The 21,480-nt window shown below is 39.1% G+C and overlaps 1 long non-coding RNA gene across 1 annotated transcript in view; it reads left to right on the top strand.

The window, feature by feature from the left end:
• The window catches only part of LOC126502182 (uncharacterized), a 73,596-nt gene extending 52,378 nt beyond the window's left edge, over window positions 1–21,218 (top strand). The window contains exon 3 of the long non-coding RNA XR_007591856.1: window positions 21,167–21,218. This is a non-coding gene — a long non-coding RNA (uncharacterized lncRNA). The remainder of the gene's footprint in view (window positions 1–21,166) is intronic.
• The last annotated feature ends 262 nt before the right edge of the window (window positions 21,219–21,480 follow it).

Genomic DNA, 21,480 nt, shown 5'->3' on the forward strand with positions numbered 1-21,480 from the left:
TGTAGAAGTGACATGTTGGAGACACAGAAAGGTAACCAGAACATAGGCGCCACGTGTATCATTGCCACAACTAGACCAATGCTGCAAACCTCTCACACTAACTGACAACATAGCCTCTTTTTCATAACAACTGTCATCTGAGGGAGTTACAGGCAGCCACATAGTGGTCTTATCTCATTGTTGTGAGCAGGAATCAAGGAGTTCTAGCTTAAATAAAAGAAAAGAGTATCTGTGTTGGTGCAAGCTACCAATGATGTGAACAATCTCAGACCATATTGAAGAACAATGAGTAAAGGACACATGGTACTTAGGAAGAAGTACAGGGGTGTATAAAGGCGGTCATCTTCTCGAATGATGGCTACAGTGATGACAACGCCTGCTGGATTTATAATGCAGAGTTTAATGAATGGAAGTAAAAGGATGAATTGTACTCAGAGTTCAGAAAAACCCTTGGGAAAGAACTCCAGTGACAAGGATAATTCTGACTCTTCATTGAGTGGTTATCAAATCAGAAATATAAACAAATAATAGCAATATGGTTTCAGTTTAGTCTGAAATTGTTAAATTTCGTGATCAGCTATGAATTTGGGGACATATTTTGTAGTTAATCGCTTGGTTTACTTAACTTTAGGACCAACAGTTGTAACAGCCTGTGTGTCCCAGGCTCATCTAGTCTGCTTCATCTGACTGCACAGCTGCTAAGTGTTTCTAATGCCCTGCCACTCTTCCTCCTGCACAGAGATCAGTACAAATGTTCAGTCCTCTACAACAGTCATGCTACCCTCGTGTTCTCTGGTTTAGCGGATTACTTTATACCCCATTATTTTTGTTTCTTCATATAAAAAAAACCCTCAGATACATTTCATATTTTACTACTTTGGAGTTAAATACAAATTAGATGCTCGGAGACTATTTGTTTAGGAATGGACTGGAGGGGCCTTGATTTTTAGGACCATGAATCATCATTCTTTTATGTCCTCTAAACAGTAGAGCTAGAGAAAGGTTCATCTTGTTTTTTCTGAAAGTAAAAGGCGAAACTTAAGCAACCACCAATCGTTTCCCTCTGCTGTCAGAATGATGGAAGTCTGCTGACAGTTCCCAGGACTGATTCACATATGTTGTAAACCATTCTACATTTTTTTCTTTCCCTAAACTAGAAGAGAAATTTACAGCCAATAGGACTTTAAGGATAGGCATCCACCTACCCTGCAGAGGTAAACAATTGTATCAGGAAAGATGCAGCAAATTCAAGGGTCCCTCACCCAAGGAAAGGAAGACTCTGAATATAAAAAGCTGAGTTACCGAGAGGATATATCATTTTGCTGAAGAATGAGGATCAGTCCGATTTACGTAATATTTCACATTTTTTTTGTCTCTTAAACATTAAGCTCCTGTAGGGTATTTAAATTATATTCTGATTTGCTTATGCATATTCAGAAAGTGACTTTTTACATAAAGTAAATCACATCCGTAATGAAAACATGGAGACTTTCTTCGGGTTTATAAAAATCCATTTAACAGAAGTTGATGACCAGCTGTTAATCATTTGCACTAAGAATGCTAAAAGACTAAAGCTGCAGTAGAGAATATCTCCCAATAGAGAAAATAATCTAGTTATTAAAATATATGGCATTTATCTCTGTGAGCCTCTGAACAAAAAACACACAGGCAGTACCAGCCAAGGGGACTTCTTCAGAGAGGCAAGAAATTCTTATTAGAGACTAATGATGAGAGATCTGATCTGGCTGAAGTCCATTTGTCTTGAGGAAGAAGAATGGTTCTGAAATTTTAGTGAGCATCCCTACCCCTAAAACCGTATGATCCTTCAAAGGAAACTAGTGGAAGAAATACACTCTTATGAAGAATCTCAATCCAGGCTAAAAAGCCCCCTTACCTAAAGAGCTCTGACGTGGTTTTGTCCAGCCAGTAGGAATAGCAGGATGTGCCTGGAAGAGGCCAAGGGGGAGAGATTGAAATGGTGAGCTCTGTAGGTCCCATTGTTCAGGGGCAGGAAAGAACAAGCGACTAAGAGGGATATGACAGGGCTGAGACCCAGGAGAGAAAGGAGAAACATTCTTTCAGGAATATAGTTGGATTTATAAGCTGGGTACACCTGTCAGTCCTCTATGTGGAAAGGTATTGAAAGCTAGAGAATATGTCCTCCCATGACTGGCCTGAGGTACTTCTTGGGGCCATGCCCCAAAGACATCCTGTGTGCCTTTGGAGCTAAGTGGAGACCGCTGAGGGACCTGAAGATTGCAGTATGTGTGGATCTTATTTGCCCAAACCCCAGATGAGTGTTAAGGAAGTCCTGGAAAAGGTTTTTTTTTTTTTTTTTTTTTTTTTTTTTAGCAGAAAACAGTATAGAAGGTTGGGTTAGGAAGCTCAAGCTTAGCTCTTAGAAAGTTTAGGCTCTACTACTTTCAGGCATAGATTCTATGCAGAATAAAAATCTAGAATTTATTTTGGAATAAAAGAGGTCAGATATGAGCTGCCTAGGTTGCACTGGATTCAGTTCCCAGTAGCACCCCAGCCCCCACACTGACATGCACACACACATGCATACACATCAAGATATCCCTGGTTGCACAGGCATCCCATTACCCCTATGTTTGTCAGGGCACTGAGGGTTGGAAGTGAATAATCTTTAGACTCTTGGTGTCTAGGAGGCAGTGGCAAGCTTTTCAGTGCTCTCCTTTCTATGCAGGGTTTTCTTCCCTTCTCTATCTGGCAAGCTTCTACTACCCAGTTGCAAGTTTGATCTTCTATGGATTCTTTAACAATTTATTATTATAAGATGCAGAGTTGAACTGTTTTCATTCATTTTTCAGGTACTTATTGTATGCCAGCCCTTGGTAAGTCTCTGGAACTACACTCATGATGGAGATGGTGCTCAGACGTTTAAAGAGTTTATAGTTTAGTTGTAGGTGAGAGATGACAATTAAGTAAAGTGAGTGTATCATCTTGACTGAGGCAAGAAGGAGATGGGGCTTGATTAGAGGGAGGTTGAATGTAGAAAAGCTGCCTTGTGTGGCTGAACTGAGGCCAGGTGAGGCAAGTTTGACATCATTTAGATTTTTATCACTTATAAGGACATCTTATGTGGCTTTAAATTATTCTCCCAGTTCACAGACTTAGCAACTGGTCACTTAAGAAAATGACTTTGTTTTAAAACATCTATCTACCTTACCCTCTCTCTTACGTCCATCCGCCTTCCTTGCTGCAAAAAGACATCCCCGACACTGACCGACCTGCCACTAGAGTGATTTGATGGATTTGAGGCAGGAGAGAAGAGGCAGAGAAACCAGTTAAGCTTCTAATATAACAGAGATAATTGGGATTTATCTTCAGGTTGGGGATAGTCACAGTGAAGGGATCGATGTGAGTGAGAAAAGTCAATAGGGCTGTGCCTGAATCAATGTGTAGTAGATCATGGAAGGGGAAAGCCAATCATTTAGTAAACCTTTCCATCAAGTTCATTCATTCAGATCGAAACTATTTCCATATCAATTGCTTATCATTAGATATGATTAGTAGCCCTGGGGTCACAACAGGCAGGGGGTCAGGTTGGAGGCTGTTCTGGGATAATTAAGAGGATTTTCAAAATGAGGAACAGGGGCGATGCTATAAAAATATGGTACATGGTGAAAAGAGAGATGTTTAGTTTCAGTCCAACTAATATTTGACAGACATGTTTACAGATTTCTGTCTCATTTAATCTTCCAGAAGACCTGGTGAAGTCAGTAGTATTAATTCAAATTATAGGTGAAAGCTCTATGAGGAGCCCAGGCTGCTACCTTAGAGTAAACAAGCTGGGATTTGGGACGGGCAAGGATAGAACGTATACAGCCTGGCTCTACAAACAAAGCTTGCAAAAAAGAGGAATGAACTTGCTGTGGACAACTCTACTTCTGTATGTCACTTTTTTTTGGAACTAGGTTCTGATAGTTCTTGGAGGTGAATCATGATAATCAATTTAGTTTAGGATTTCAGGTCTAGACCTCAGTAGGAGGCTTTCAGGGTCTGGAGGAGGACACAAAACAGATTTCCCTGAGGTTCTTGCAGGATGTCTACTCCTGCATCTTCTCCTACAATATTCCAGTTACTTTGAGTGGGGGTATTGATGCCCCCCCTGACACCATGTTCAACAGGTATGTGCATCTATATGCATGTGGCTACCTGTGCACATGTATGCAGGTGGCTGTGGAAGCCAGGGATTGATAAATCAGTTGTCTTTCTTAATCATGCTTGTTGTTTGGAGAAAGGTCTGTCACTGAATCTGGAGCTCACTGACTATGCTGGATTGCCAAGCCATTGAGCTCCAGGCATCCAGCTGTGCCTGCTTCCCAGGACTGAGATTACAACACCTGGCTTTTAGGTGGTGAGCACGTTGTCAACTGAGTCTAGCTCTCAAGTTTTTTTTTTAATGTTTTTAAGTTGAAAATAATTTTTCATACAATATATTCTGAAAACAATTTATCTTTCCCCAACTCCTCCCAGACCTTCCCTACTTCCCCACCCACCCAAACCCACACCCCCATCTTTCTCTTTAGTGGCATTAAAAACAAAATAAAATAGGAAAAAAAAACCAAACAAATGAGAATAGGACCAAACAGAGTTTTAAAAAAGAGCCAAAGAAAAAGGACAAAAAACACATATAGATTCAGAGACACACGCATTTGTGCACACAGAAAATCCATAAAAACAATATTCAAAACCATAATAAATAAACAAAAATTTTGTAAGGAAAAATGCACAGACAAAACATTGTGAGAAAAAAAAACCTTCAAGAATATCACTGAGTTTCTGTTAGCCATCGATTTGCTGGGCATCAAGGCAGCCTTTAAGTATTGTTTGTATTCTCAGTGAGGATCTATTGGAAAAAAAATAATTTTTCCTTTGCAAGGGTTTATCTATTGGAGATAGCTTCTGAGTTAGCGGTGGGGGCGTGTGCTCACTAACTCTTTCAAACCTGGGACCCCATCTACCTTAGAGCTGTGCAGGCTCTTTGCCTGTTGCCACAGCCTCTGCGAGCTCATATGTATGTCAGTCCTGTTGTGTGTAGAAGGCATGTTTCCTTGGTGTCTTCCATCCCCACTGCCTCCTATAATCTTTCTGCCTCTTCTTTTTTAGAGTTCCTTGAGCTCTGAAAGGAGGAATTAGATGAATGCATCCCATTTTGTATTGATTGTTCCAAGGTCTCTCACTTTCTGAACACTGTGTAACTGTGGATCTCTGTATTTGTTCCTATCGACGGCAGGAGGTAGCTTCTCTGTTGATGGACGAGCAAGACACTGGTCTATGGAGTATAGCTGAATGTCATTAGGAGAAATTTAAAAGCTACATTCCTTTAGCAAAACAGTAGCATTTGCTTTCTGCTTTCTCCCTTAGACCCATGGTCTATTTCATCTCAGACTGTTTGCCACCCAAGCAGTGTTGGGTATGGGTTCCATCTCATGGAGTGGGCCTTAATTCCAATCAGATAGTGGTTGGGTACTCCTACAACTTTTCTGCCTCTGTTGTACCAGAGTATTGTACAAGCAGGTTGCCATCGTAAATGGAAGGGTTTGTAGATGGGTTGGTGCTAATCTTTCTCCTCTGGTAGAATGCAGAGTACCTTCTAGTAACATGGACACTAGCTGGTGTGGGGAAGGCTCTAGGTAAGCACCAGTTTGACTTGTCTATGTTCAGTGAGATGTAGGTATTGTTTTCAGTCATAGGGACCTACCATCAGTTTTTGGAGAGAAACTAGTAGCCTGAGATGTCAGAAATTTCTATGGGGCTCCTTGGCCAAGAGCTCTATTAGATGTTACCTATTTCAAAATGTTTGTAAATTCTTAAAATTTACAAGTATATATTTGTGTGTGTGTGTATGTTTGTGTATGTGTGTGTGTGTATGTTTGTGTATGTGTGTGTGTGTAATAGATGTGTATATACACCACAGTTTGAAGGTGAAAGTCAGAGGAAAACTTGGGAGTTTGTTCTTTTCTTCCACCATGTCAGTCCTAGTAATTGAACGAAGGTAGTCAGGCTTGGTAGCAAGTACCTTTACTCACTGAGATAGCTTGCTGGCCCAATTTCAAAACATGAAAATTTGACTTGATTACTATTGGATAATAATAATTGCACTATTTATATCTAATCATATAAAACTTAAGCCTGAAAGAAGAACTATGAATTTAATAAATGGTATATATCAAATGAATATTACAATAAAATAGCTGTGCGTGATTTTCTAAGGGTTTCTTCATGCTGAATGTGAGAATTCATGCGCACAAGAATTCTGGGCTTCCTCATACTGACTGTGCAAGGCAAGAGAATGAATGCTGTGGGATATATTTGACATGCCAGTAAATTAGCATGGTATAAGAAAGGGTGATCTTGAGGAGCAATCCAGAAAGGTAACTGAGTGATTTCTTAACATGAGTTAGTTGTGTTCAATAATTCTTGGAAGCAGCTAGGAAAATAACTACTTTTTACTGGAACACAGATCAGGGATTATAGGAGACTCTCATTTATAATGTCAAGACCTTTTGGGAGAAAGAACTCAATCACTTTGTTGTTAAAACAGAAAATCTTCATTAAGACCATACAAGGTGATTAATGTTGACCTCAAAGTGACTCAGAACAATGTGGTCAGGACATCACTGTGAGGAGGTGCTAATAGCTATCACTGTTTCCTATGTGCCAGGAAATGTTATTCCATTGAGCTAATGAGCCCAGTCAGTAACTCTGAGAGGTGGAGGTTGAGGTACTATCAACTCCACTATAGGCACAGGAAACAAAAATCAGGGGGATTAAATGACTGTTCCTATGATTCATGTGCATAATGGTGAACTAATATTTGAGGCATGTATTGCTCTGGACCCAGAGTCTGCACTCTGCATACAATATTACCTTGTCGAGGTAGCTCTCATTAAGCATCATTGGTCTTCAGAAAGAAGTCATGGCAGACAGGAGCTGTGGGAAAGAGGACATGTGCATGGGTTTGGCAGTCTAGCAGAAACTGAAGTCTCTGCGTTTTAGTATATACCAGCTTAGTTTCCTTTCAACCTATGGCAAGCCCTCATCTACCTTCCTCAGACTTCTTCCGTGAATTGATCGAGTCGAGAAAAGATGCATTAAAATATTTGAGAAATTAAAGTGAACTGCAACACAGTTGCTAAACATCTAAACCTGTTTCTAGGCATCTCTAATATCATTCAAGATATGCATAAATCCATACTTGGGAGAATTTTCTTTTCTAGACAAATGGAGTGGTACAGTTGAGTTATTATAAAGGAAGAAGTTGGTTAAAATAATCACTGGAGCTTAAAATGCAGCTACAGGCTGTGGGACTGAATTGTTTGTGTTTAAATGCAGACTATGCCACAAATGAGCCATACTGCCTCGGGAAATTTACTTAATCATTTCCGGTCTCAATGTTTTTCCATCTCCAAAGCAAGAATTATAAAACATCTACTTGTTAAGGTTTACAGTGAGGATTGAAGGAATAAAGTATTTAAACATGCTTAATACCTGGAATATCTTTAATAACGAATCAAAAATGGTGTTTCATGAATGACAGCAAGTATTAAAATAATAAAAAAAGAAAGAGAGAGAGAGAATCGGGGACTTCTTGCTGATGCCAGTTGTATTTTTGATACCCACAGCTGTCTATCATTCTTGTTTTCTATAAATAACCATGAAGGCTCTACTGTATTTCAGTTTTTGATGTATGTGCAACAGATGCAAAAAGAACACTCACAATGAAGACTAGTTATTTCCCAGTACATACAGATACCTCCTGTCTTAGAGTTTCTATTGCTGTGAAGAGACATGATGACCATGGCAACTGTTATAAAGGAAAGTATTCAATTAATGGACTTGCTTAGAGTTCAGAGGTTCAGTCCGTTATCACCATGGTGGGACATGGCAGTGTACAGGCAGACACAGTGCTAGAGAATTAGCTGAGAGTCCTACATCTTGCAGGCAACAAGAATTGGTCTCTGACACTGCAAGTAGCTGGAGAATAGGAGAATTCAAAACCAACTTCCAGAGTGACACACTTCCTCCAACAAGGCCACACCACCCCAACAAAGCCACATCTCCTAATAATGCTGCTCCTCACATTCTTTTAGAGCCCAATTATATTCAACTTACCATATCCCCTTTTCTTAGATCAGTTTCTCTGTAAGTAGAACTCAAAACAAGGACCCAAATCCAAGTGATTGTTTCAGGGAATAGAATCATAGAAAAGAATGACAGAGTAGAATGTGGCAAAGAGGGTTCAGCAAGAATGTAGTCTCAGCGGGAGTTTAACTGGATCCTAGTCCAACAGAGGATTATATCCTAGAATTGCATTCCACAGTTGCTTCTATCTTGAGGCAAAGAAAGTGAAACTTTTTAGATGATGAATGAGCTACACTTACCTGTGGGTATAGGGAGAAATATTTAATATGTAGTTAGGAATTATGCTGGTCTAGTACAGTGACAGTTGTAAAATCTCCTCTAAGATCTATGACCTCACCAGTCCAGGGTAGTTGTTTAGGTTTCCAATACCAGACATGATTCCCCTCATGTTGAGCATGTCTTAAGCCCATTAGGGAGCTGCTGGTGACTGCCCCAATATGAGAGTCACTATTTCTCCTTAAGGAACACCTTAGCATGCTGATTGTTGTATGGTTCATAGAGATCATATTGAACTTTTTTTTTTCTTTTGGCAACTTTCATGGCATCTTCTGGTACTATAAAAGGTAGTTTTCATGGAGGAGGTTTTCAGATCAGGTCCCATCCAAATCCCAAGTCCAAAAAAAAAAAAAAAAACTGTGATGTCTTCAGTAATAGTACAGTGTCATACATATAGAATGGAGACTGCCGTTTTAGTGCTTTGATTTTCATGCCGAGGCCAGGTTCTAACTCACCAATGTGATTACGTCATTTCCACTCAGTACCCCAGGATCCATCACCAGCTGCATCCATGCCTTTTCGCCCATGAGTGATTATGAAAGTGAATTTCAGATGGCCACATGGTAGTCGTACCCACGGCTATGAGCAGGAACAGCTATTGACACCTAAGTGGCACAGCCTGGGATTGAGGTTTCTTGTTGGTCGTGGAGATGGAAAGGCATTTGGTTCATGATGGACACATTAAAATGGTTTTCCAAAGTGGGAAGCACCATCAGGAAGAAGCATATATGTTTATGAAGTTGATGGTTGAGTTTGAAAGCTGATAGCTGTCACACAATATCATTGCTGGAAAAGTCAGTAGGGTATAAGACTAGAAAGACCATAAAATAGATGAATCTGTGGTTCTACCAAAACCTTCAAAGGGAAAACTCTGGCCTAGCTCTGAAATTGGGACTTGGCTATGGGAAAAAAATGAAGTAGACTGGAGGCAACAGGGTTATCCAAGGTTTTCAGCAGGGCCTCAGGAATGATACATCATGGGTTGGCAGATTCTAGCCAAGCACTCTAAGACTTCCTGGGGTTAACAGGATATAGGAGTTGGAGAGAAACATGATGTATATATGAGGGAAGAATAAGACAAAAAAAGTGCTAGAAACCACATGTAGCTTGGCTAGTAATATATATATATATATGTGTGTGTGAGTGTGTGTATACGTGTACATATGTATACAGTATATATAAATATATCAGAAAAGGCACTGAGACCAAATTTATAGTTTGAACTGGCCTTAGGTGGTCATGTGACAGGGTCACACCATGAAGAAGCATACCTAGAGAGAATTGTTTCAGGCCTGGCTAGAAGATACATGAAGTACACGTCTTGGAGTTAAGAAGCCAGCTCAGCTCTATCGCTGTCCCTGAGGAATTTCCATTTGGTAAATCTAGGCACAAAACATTGCCCCTTACCAGTCAAATCAAAATATCTGAGGTCGGTACCATGACAGTGAAGAGGGATGTTGCATTTGCATGTCAAGGTGGACGCTGTATGAACCCAGAGCATTTCATGATTCTTGTTCACTTTTGCTTTCTTTCTCGTCTTCCAGAAATCACTCAATTTAATATCTCAGTTCCCTTCTTATGAAGACTGTATTTTAGCTTCTACTTTCTCATCCCTAATTAAGCACAGTAAAAGCTGTAGCACTTTGAAATATTAGTAGCTATAAGACAACAGTGATAAAAGCAACAAAATATTTAAGTTTATAGAAATCCCTGGCTTTAACCCCAGTGTAAATGGAGAGGCATCTGATTTTCATTGCTCGTTTCATTTGTCTCCATTTGCTTACCTATAAAATAGAAGAATAATACCTACTTACTCCTAGTGTTGCTATGGAGATTATATGAATTACTGTATGTGAATTGCCAAGCTCATATCTTAGTACATAACAGGAAAACAACACATTGAATTTCTGCTGCCTCCATTCCTTTCCTTCCCATTTCCATTCCCTACAACTCTGGGATCCAGTTCTGTGTGTTTAGATCACCTACAGCCCATACCCCACACTTTCTTTCTTTTATGAGGTCATGGATAATTGTTACCAATTTCATCAATCTATAAATTTGAAAGTCTCACCTTTCATACCCATTCTAGATGCTGAAGTGTGTGGTGATAGGAGTAGGGGGGTCTGGAATCAAATCAACCCCAGGAGCCCTATTTCCCATGTGACCATGAAATGTTTCTCATCTATTTAGGCCTCAATTTTTTTACTTTATTTTTTTTAAATATAAAATAGATTATTCTCTCATACAATAGATTCCAAACACAGTTTCCCCTCTCTCTCCTCCTCCCAGTCCTCTTCCACCTTCTAATTTCCCAATATCTATCCCCCACTTGTTTCCTCTTCAGAAAAGAGCAGGCCTCCAAGAGACAACAGCAAAACAGGACAAAACAAGATACAATAAGACAAGGCAAAAGTCCTAATATTGAGGCTGGAATAAAGCAATCCAGTAGGAGGAAAAGAGTCCCAAGAGCTGGTGAAAGAGTCAGAGACACACCTGTTCCCACTGTTATGAGTTCCACAAAACACCAATCTAACAACCATAATGTATATGCAGAAAACCTGGTGCAGACCAATGCAGGAAGTGTTCTTGCTCCTTTAACTTCTGTGAGTCTATATGAAATTTATTATTTAATTTGGTGGGCCATGTACTCCTGGTGTCTTTTATCCTTTCTGACTCCTACAACCTTTCACCCCCCTCTTCCACAGGGTTGCCTGATCTCTGAGGGGTGGGACCCAATGGATACCTCCAATTTAGACTCTTCTCTCACATAATGTCTGGCTGGGGGTGAGCCTTTGTAATCACCCACATTTGCTGCTGAAGAAAGCCTCTCTGATAATGACTGGACAAGGCACCAATCTATGTGGGGGAATGGAGCCTGTCTAGAAGTCACACTGCTGAGGTGCTTGGGGAACAAATCCCATTTCAAAGGGAAGAATCATGGCTTTACAGGGTCTTTACAGATGTGACAGAGACATTTTCAAAATACAAGTGTTATCGCAGCTCTGCAAAACTGGTTGCTCCATGTGGAAGTGGACATATACACTTCCCGTGGATCTGCCTATTGGTCTGTCAGCTGTGCATTTACTGTATAGTCTTGTGGGCTCCAAGAGTCCCCCTCTCTTGACATGGGCCTCAAGTTAAACCAAACACTGGTTGTCAAGTCCCACAAGGTCTATGCTGCCCCTGTCCCAGCACATCTTGAAGGCACGACTGATTATAGGTAGGAGGTTTTGTGGCTGGCATGGTGTCTAGGTTTCTCTTTCAGTAGCCAGAAGAGTAACTTCTCCTGCCAAAGTGAACAGAATATAGAGGTGAAAACTTCATGCAGGCACCAACTCTACCTCTCTACATTCAATGAGAGGTGTGGCCATCATCTTTGGCAATGGGGTCCCACTGATTTCAGAGAGTGATCTTCCATCCTAAAATCAGCTGGGTTGTTTAGGAATCGCCAATGGAGGAGCCCCACAGCCAATAGCAAAACTGAATGCAACCTAGTCCCACCACTGGAAGCCTTTCCTGGCTACAAAAGATGGCCAGTTCTGACTCCAAATCCTTGGGTCACCCTCATAGATTCTATGAAGATTCAACTGCATTAAATTTCCACACATTCCCAATGTCCCTTGATTCTACCTGTGTCTTCCCACATTTTTTCCCTCTATTCCACCCCAGTTAAATCTCCACCCATCTCCAGTCCACCTGTAAATTCTATTTCACTTCCCCTCCACAGGGAAATCCATGTGTCTCCTCTAGGGCTATCCTCTTTCTTTACCTAACAACTCTGGGTCTCTGGACTGTAGCTTGATTATCATATACTTAACAGTTAATATCTACTTATAATTGAATACATACAATATATTTGTCTTTCTGGGTGTGGATTACCTTACTCATGATGATTTTTTTTCTAGTTGCATCCATTTGCCTACAACGTTCATGATGTCATTTTTCTTAACAGTTAAGTAATACTCCATTATGTAAATGTACCATATTTTCTTTATCCATTCTTTGGTTGACGGACATCTAAGTTGTTTTCAGTTTCTGGCTTTTATGAATACAAGGAAGGCACTGCATACCTAATCCACATAAGACAGATGTGAAGAGGTCCTGAGAATATGCTGAGAAGACATTTTGTAGAATCTGGTAGGGTACATGTCAGTAAGTGGTACCCAGTGATCAATGTGGTCACATATTTTAAATCACAAACACTTTATGTCCATTAACAATTCAGGTTGTTTTCTAACACTTCCTCTCTCCCAGGCTTGGTTTCAACTTGTATGGCAGCTTCCTTTTTAAATTGTGCTGTTCACCCTGAGACATGGCAGGCAGACAGCATCCAGAGCAAGACAGCATTCAAGCAGGGAAGAAGAATGACCTCAAGGATGGGTGGAATATCTGGATGTTAATTGGCACGATTGAGCAATCCCAGGGCTCTGGAAGTCCTAAAGAAATTCATTTGGAATCCCTTCATAGAGGAGTGCAGCATCTCTCACTGTGCAAAGCCCCACTTATGACCTGCACTAATGCAGCATTGATCCATGAGCTAGTTAGTCATAAACTCACACCCTTATGACACATAGTTGAACTCTGTGACACAAAATGAGGAAATAATGCATTCTTGGGAATACCCTTTTCAAGACAAGGAGGTAAAATTCGGTTCATTTGACCAGAGTAAGATTTCCCCTACTTGCTTGCAGGTACCAAGTCCTAACAGTGTGATAGAATACAGAGGAAACAGAACAGGTTGTCCCTAGTTTCCTGATGTAACTCAGCTGACACCAAGAAGATATTGGTTTAGGGTAAATTGACCAATAAACCCTTTGAAATCTTTGTCTGATATTCTCTAAGACTAGTGACAATTTTTCCCGTTATTTATGCTTTTTGATTTCTAAATTTTGTGGCAAAATTGGACATGCAGTTTCTTTTCTACTTGTCAATATTTCAAGGAAAAATTAATATCTCATGAGACAAGAACCATAAGGCCACCTTAAGTCACAGAAAATAAACCTTTGCTTCATCATGTTACAGAACCGAACTTGTACCAGCCCCTTTGGATGTCAGTGTGGCGATTTCTCAGAAAATTAGGAAGCAACCTTCCTTGAGACCCAGCAATACTAGTTTTGGGTATATATCCAAAGGATGCCCAATTGTGCCACAAGGACATGTGTTCAACTATGTTCATAGCAGCATTGTTTGTCATAGCCAGAACCTGGAAACAACCTAAATGCCCCTTGACCAAAGAATGGATAAGAAAAATGTGGTACATTTACACAATGGAATACTACACAGCAGAAAAAAGAATGACATCTTGAAATTTGCAGGCAAATGGATAGAGTTAGAAAACATCATTTTGAGTGAGGTAACCCAGACCCAGAAAGACAATTATCATATGTACTCAATCATAAGTGGTTTTTAAACATAAAACAAAGAAAACCAGCTTACAAATCACAATCCCAGAGAACCTAGACAACAATGAGGACTCTAAGAGAGATACATGGATCTAATCTTCATGGGAAGTAGAAAAAGACAAGATCTTCTGAGTAAATTGGGAGCATGGCAACTTTGGGAGAGGGTTGAAGGGGAGGGGAGTGACAGGGAGGGAAGCAGAGAAAAATGTAGAGCTCAATTAAAGTCAATAAAAACATTTCTTTTCAAACTTGAAAAAAAAAAAGAACAGGACGTGAATCTTACAGGCCAGAGCTGGGCTCCTTCCTGATCCAGTAGATAAAAACTTGAACCATTGTTTCTGGTCCTCCCATTATGCTGCAGCAGGCACACTGCACAACTACTATATCACAGAGACAGACTAACCTGGTTAGTCAGATCTAGAAAAAACAAATACACAGGAAGTATCATTCAGCACTCATGTGCCTTCCCACAGCACCACTTTTTCATTCTCTAAAATTTATTTTTATTGTATGTGTCTGAGTGTTTTGCCTGCACATATGTTATATGCTCTGTATTCATGTCCAGTATTTGCAGAGGACAGAAGAGACCTCTGAATCTTCTCGAACTGAAGCTATGGATTGTTGTGGGTTGCCTTGTCCTAGATCATCTTCATGAGCAGTAAATTCCCTTGAGCCACACACATGATGATCCAACACCATGATAACTGGAGATTCCGTAACAAAAAGATTTCCAAACCTATTACATACATACACAAACATGGCTTTTCCACAGGGACTTGGAATGAGGACATAATCTTGCCTTGCCAAGGGGATGACCAGAAACAATTGTCTCTGAATGACTGCTATAAACAGAGTCAAAGGTCCCAAAGACTTTTTTTAAGGCTGTAGTTCTGTAGGCAGGTCATTTATATCCTGGGGTCTGCCAGTCCTAAACACTGAAACAGCTATCTTTGAGAGGCCTTCAATCTGAGTGTTGGAGTAACTGTGATCCAATCATTTATTGACCTCTTTCAAAACTACTGGTTGATCATCTCTCATATGCCAGGGACATGGAGCACTGCATCTGCTGAGGATATTGAACCTTTGCAAATGCCTGTTTCTGCTGGCTTTGCAATGCATTAGCATCACCGTGTTTCACCTGGGACAAGCCGAGGACCTTCTCGGTATGGAAGATTAGAAGGATTTCATCTGAATCATTCCTAAATTCGTGTTCTCTAGAATTGCTAGTTTCTCTTAAATGTTCAAAGCGTAAGAAAGGCTTTCTGTTCTATATTCCATTATACCAAGAAATGAATATTTGAACGCCAGATAGTTTATTGTGGTATCTTTGACAAGCCAATTAAACCCAGAGAGAATGACAAGCATGCAGCTGTAGCCAGGGATTCAGTTCATTCTGCATAATCTCTTTCAAGGTCCTCAAACATTTACCCAGGAGAAATTGGAAGTACTCAGGCTCATAAGACTTTATGAGCCAGCACACCACAGCCAAGAGATAAATACGTAGTGTATTTACCACTGATCGAGACCAGCCCATGAGTAGCCTCAGTAAGACCATTTGAAATTCTGCAGGGAGCAACCATAGACAAGTGTGAAGTGGACAGTGGATCTTAGGCAGATTTTGAAGCATTCAGCTAATTTGGGGTCTTACTTGTCAAAACCCCCTTTCAAAGTTATCCTGGGTACTCTTATTCAGTGTATATCTTTTTGATATTTGAGAGAGAACTGAGCAGAAACCCAGGAGAAATGAAACTGTGATATTAAAATAATGAGCTGGAAAAATGACTGAATATTTAAAATTGTGATTCCAACTGTACATTCATTTGAAATAAGATGGAAAAAATCTGGAATAAAGGAAACTTTTCTGAAAAGGAAGAAGAAGCATTTATAATTAAATTATATTCACATTTTAGCAGTTGGGTTCTCCATTCTGACTTTTATATCTTGTGCTTATTTTGATACGTTGCTTTGGGTTTAATATGAAACTAACTTCTAGGAGTAATAGAGACATTTTAGTCTTTTCTAGATTTTTATTTCAGTGTGCTTCATGATTTAATCACTCTTTTTGACTTGTTTTGTTTTACTTTTCAAGACCAGGTTTCTCTGTAGCTTTGGATCCTGTCCTGGAACTAACTCTTGTAGACCAGGCTGATTTAGTTACTCTTAACCACAATACTTATTACAGAACCCAGGCAGATGCCCAGTGGAAGAGAAAGGGAGTTCTTGTTTACAAGTTTATCATGAATGAATTTTAAAGATTTCAGCACATTCTTTTTCATTATCTATTGATATAACTACATGCCTTTTTTCTTTCATTGATAAGTGGTGAATTACATTATTTTTTTGAATGTGGGTACATTCCTATGTTTTAAGACAGACCCTAGTTGCTCATTTATACATAGTTGAACTCAATTTGTTACTTTTCTCTATACTCATTATTGGCTGATTTTTTTGTTATTTATTTATTTATTAAAGATTTCTGCCTCCTCCCCGCCACCGCCTCCCATTTCCCTCCCTCTCCCCCAGTCAAGTCCCCCTCCCTCATCAGCCCAAAGAGCAATTAGGGTTCCCTGCCCTGTGGGAAGTCCAAGGACCACCCACCTCCATCCAGGTCTAGTAAGGTGAGCATCCAAACTGCCTAGGCTCCCACAAAGCCAGTACGTGCAGTAGGATCAAAACCCATTGCCATTGTTCTTGAGGTCTCAGTAGTCCTCATTATTCGCCATGTTCAGAGAGTCTGGTTTTATCCCATGCTTTTTCAGACCCAGGCCAGCTGGCCTTTGTGAGTTCCTGATAGAACATCCCCATTGTCTCAGTGTGTGGGTGCCCCCCTCGCGGTCCTGAGTTCCTTGCTTGTGCTCTCTCTCCTTCTGCTCCTGATTTGGACCTTGAGATTTCAGTCCGGTGCTCCAATGTGGGTCTCTGTCTCTGTCTCCTTTCATCGCCTGATGAAGGTTAATATTCAGGAGGATGTATTGGCTGATAATTATGTCTTCCTGTTTTATCTATTTTTGGTAGCCAATGTTTGCAATTAGCAGCTTTTTTTAAGTATTGGGGAAATTTCACAACCTTTTAAATTTTGAACTTGATATCTTTTTCACTATTATCACTCCCATTGGAGGGATAATTGCAGTACATTTTCTGTGTATTATTGGTTTCATTATGATTCTATACATAGATATGTATTATATATGTGAATGTATTAATATATAGGTATAGACATACTAAAAAGTATATGAATGTATTTCTTAACATGTAATTATATGTACAAAGCCATAAATAAAAATATTGTTATATATATATACACATGCACACACATTTTGACTATGCCATTCCATCTTTTTTTTTCAAATTTGATTCAATATCAAGTTGCTCAAGAGATAATTTTATAAGTACATGGCTTATCTGTATCATTCTCTGTACCCACTTCTCCTACCTTCCTTATTTTGTCATTCTAATTTTTCTAGTTAATATTGTTTAAGCTTTCATATTAAAACTCATTTTTTTCAGAGATTCAAACTTCAAAAGCAAAAACCTAAAACCACAAAAACCTTTGTTGTTTAAGACTTATTTTATTTTTAAAGCTAATTTTCATTTCACCCTTTGGCTTCTACTTTCTCTTGGTTTACTATTCTTCTAAATTTTTCTTTTGATTCTTACAATTAACCCACATATTTTTGCAAGCATTTGGTGTGTCACATTAGTTTTAATATAGAGGACTTTAAGGTCTAGGCTTATCTGTTTTTAGTTCTCAGTCCTTGTTTTACTAACAATTTATTTATGTTGAGAGAAAAAGCCTACCAAGAAATCAAGAGCTCAGGGTCAGAGAGGCATGACTCAGCAGGTGAAGTTTTAGCTAACAAGCTTCATCACCTGAGTCTTATCTCTGGGGCCCATGTTGTAGAAGAAGACAATTGGTTCTCACGGGGTATCCTCTGGCTTCCACTCCTACCCTCACCTCTAAAGAAATGCAAGGAAAGCTATCAAAAGTTCAGAGTCTGAATTTATGATCCCCAGGCTTGTGTTCTGCTCTGCCTCTAGCTGTATAACTTTGAAGAAGTTATCTAATTTCCCTGTGTCTTAATTTCATTATTTATAAAATGTGAGGGAAAACAGTACATACTTCAAGCAATTACAATAAAGACTGTAAATGCATATACTGAGAGTACTGAGAGCAACCTATACTATCAGTAAGTGTGACAGAAGTGTCTGTTAGACAAAGTCTACCCAAGTGGAAAGGTTACAGGGGTGGGCTTGGCTGTGTTTTCCCCTTGTCTCATTTCCCATTTTATTGCATTGCAGTCTGGGAATATACAGTATCAGTGTTGAAGCAATATTGGGGCCTTCAAGCATTGTAAATAAGGCTTATTAGTTGTCACTGAAATCCTTTAAATCCTGTGAACCCACTGACAATTTGGTCATTCAATTTCTGAAGAGATGTAGTGTTGTCTTCTGCTGTGATTGGCTGATTGCCAGTTTCTCCTGATAGTTTTCTCATTTTCTATCATATTATACTTTAAAGCTATGCTATTAGGACATTATAAAGTCATGAATGGAATATGTTCCAGTGAGTCACTTAGTTTATCAATATTATAAGTCCCTTAGTGATTTTCCATTTGAATAATATCTTGCTTGCTACTGAAGATATGGCATTATCTTTCATTTTTTCTGCATTTGCCTGAATACCATTTCATTTTTTTTTATTTTGAAACTTTCTGTGGTGCATTATTTTAACATATATTAAAATAATGGAGTGTCAGATTATCAAAATTCACTTTGTGATATTCTTTGCTTCAGTGGGCTAGCTGAATCCGCTAATGCTTATTAGAATTAGATAAATGGTTGAAATATCCTGCTTTTCTATTTCCATTTACTAAGGTTTTCTAGTTTCTATTTGTTTCTAAGAAAGCCTTTTCTGATTGATTAATTTTGTATTAGTGTCCACTTTCTGTTTAGAAACCATGCACCTACTTTTTCTGTTTTTCCTCCAGTAATACTTAGTTGTTAACAATTTAATTATCTGAATAAAAATTGAAAATGTAACATAGTGCTACACTATTTAGAAATTAGTCTTCTGTCCACTTTTGAGTCTTGTTTTCTAGAGGCAGCTGCTTTGACTCTTTCTCCTGCTTTTCAATGTGTGGGCCTCCGCAAGACGGGCAGAGTGCAGAGAGGATGCACATATTGATGCCTCTTGATTTCTAAACGTTAGACTTTGTCTCCTGATTTCTTAGCTCATTTGTAATCTCATCTGCCTGAACATGAACCTAAACACACCCACATGCTTCCCCTCCTGCCATCCTCCCTGTAAAAATGAAGTCTATTTTCAGATCATGCATTATTATGATATGCAAATATGATTCACAGCTAAGCCATGCAGCTTACTATAAGTGCACATCTCCTGCATTTTTTTATGGAACCTTGAGTTTATTTGTTTAACTTATAATTATCTATAATTAATTAGCATTCAAGCTTAGTATCAGAGCCGTGAATCTTTCCATGTAGTAAAATAGTCAAGCATGTCAGGTAATTTTCTACAGAATTTATTTATTTATACTCCTATTTATTTAATTTTCTTTTGTCTTAAGGAGTTTTTCCATTCTCCTTTTTTTTTAAAGCTGAATTGGGTTCCTGTCTGTTACTGCTGCAACACTATAATCTTAGTTTTTCTTCATTAATATTCTGTAATTCCATTTTCTCTCCATTAGTTTCTCTATTTCCTGGGTCCCTTGCTTTGATAGGATACTCCTTTATTCCCAAGAAAATATAATGTGGAATGTTACGTCACTGCAAATGTGTCTTTGCCGTAGCTACTTAGGTTCTGAATGTATATATTTAGCTTAGACATGATTTCTCCTGATTAAGATGGACTCTTTTTCTACCTTCTGGTGTAATTGCTTATAAGTCTAATTTAATTTGCAATCTCGGTCTCCTAACTATGACTAATTTCTCGTTTTCACTCTCATCTCTAGAGTTGTTTTTTTTTAGTATCATATGATAATGCCTTTGAATGCGTGTTCTTTTCTTATTTTTGCTAAGAATGCTAATTACTTAGTCTGGAAATGCATGGATTTCTTCTGTTTCCTCTAGTTGCTTGTTCTGAAGCGTGCAGTTGTTGGACACAAACCTCTTCTGTCTATATAATGCATTATCTTCCACTTTTCAGTTTTCTCATGGCTTTCAGTGCTTCAGTATAGCCTACCTTCATTAAAATGACCTTGACTGTCCACTAATTTCTAAGGAAGAAGCCTGTCAAAAGTTGAGGGACTATGCCTGTATGTACAGGACAGCCAGTGAAAAAGCAGGTTTGCACTGAGAGATTCTTCATTTCCCCAGAGAACATCTCTCTAAGGACTTTCTGGTGGCTGCAAACTTTCTTGCTAGGATTCTGGGAATTGATGGAAAAGAGGACTGGTGGCCTCAGGTGGGCTTGGGGAGTCCTTTGGCCTTGAATGTGGCACTTTACTTTTTTATTGAAAATAAATTTTTAATACGTTATAATCTGCTTACAATTTCCCCTCCCCCAGCTCCCCTCACACCCACATCTATACCATTTATCTCTCTCTCTCTCTTGCTCCTTGAAAAATAAACAGACATCTTTAAAAAAAGATAAAATACAAACAAGCCAAAATAGGAAAAACAAAACAAAACAAAACAAATATAAAAATAGCCCAAGAAAAAAACACAAGAAAATATATAGATGCAGAGACATGCACATATATTTACATATACAGAAAACCCATAGAAACAAATTTGGCAATTATAATATTTAAGTAAAATACCTGTGATATAGGGAAAATTCCAAGACAAAGCATTATGAGACAAAAAGTCTCATAAACCTACTATTGAATTTGGTTTGAGTTGGCAGTCTACTGCTGGGCATGAGGCCTGCCCTTAAGTGTGATTTATATCACCAGCGATACTCTATTTGAAACAACCAATTTTTCCTTTGCAAGTGGTTTCATCAATTGAAGATAGCTTCTGGGTTAGGGTTGGGGTCCTATTGCATCGAGGGCTTGATCCTCTTCCATCCCCACTGGCTCTTACAGTCTTTCCTGTCTTTTCGTCATCAGAGTTCTCTGAGACCCAAGGGAAGGGACTTGATGGGGACATCCTGTTTAAGATCAGTGTTTCAAAGTCTCTTCCTCTCTGCACACTGTCCAGCCATGGCTCTCTCTATTTGTTTCCATCTACTGCAGGAGGAAGCGTTTCTGCTGATGGCCGAGCAATACTCCCATCTGAATATAGCAGAATGCCATTAGGAGTTGTTTTAAAGCTACATTCCTTGAATATAACAGTGACATTTTACTTTCACCTAGGTCCACAACCTATCTAGTCTTCTGCCACTATTGTCCCAGTACATCTTGCAGGTAAGTCATCATTGTCGACCAAAGGGTATTGTAACTGGGTTGATGTTTACTTTTCTTTTCTTTTTTTTCTTTTTTCTTTCTTTCTTTCTTTCTTTTTTTTTTTTTTTGTAGCATGCAGAGTACCTTCCAGTACAATGAACAGTAGTCAGTAGAGATGAAGCTCGACTTCTCTGTGTTTATTGAGTTATGTAGGTATTTTCTTATATAGGTGTTATCTTAAGCAATGGGTCTGAAGACAGATTATGAGAACATCTAAGAGTCTT

This window comes from Alexandromys fortis, unplaced genomic scaffold, assembly GCF_014885135.2.
Source record: "Alexandromys fortis isolate MF-2015 unplaced genomic scaffold, M_Fortis_MF-2015_v1.1 scaffold_51, whole genome shotgun sequence".
Lineage (NCBI taxonomy): Eukaryota > Metazoa > Chordata > Mammalia > Rodentia > Cricetidae > Alexandromys > Alexandromys fortis.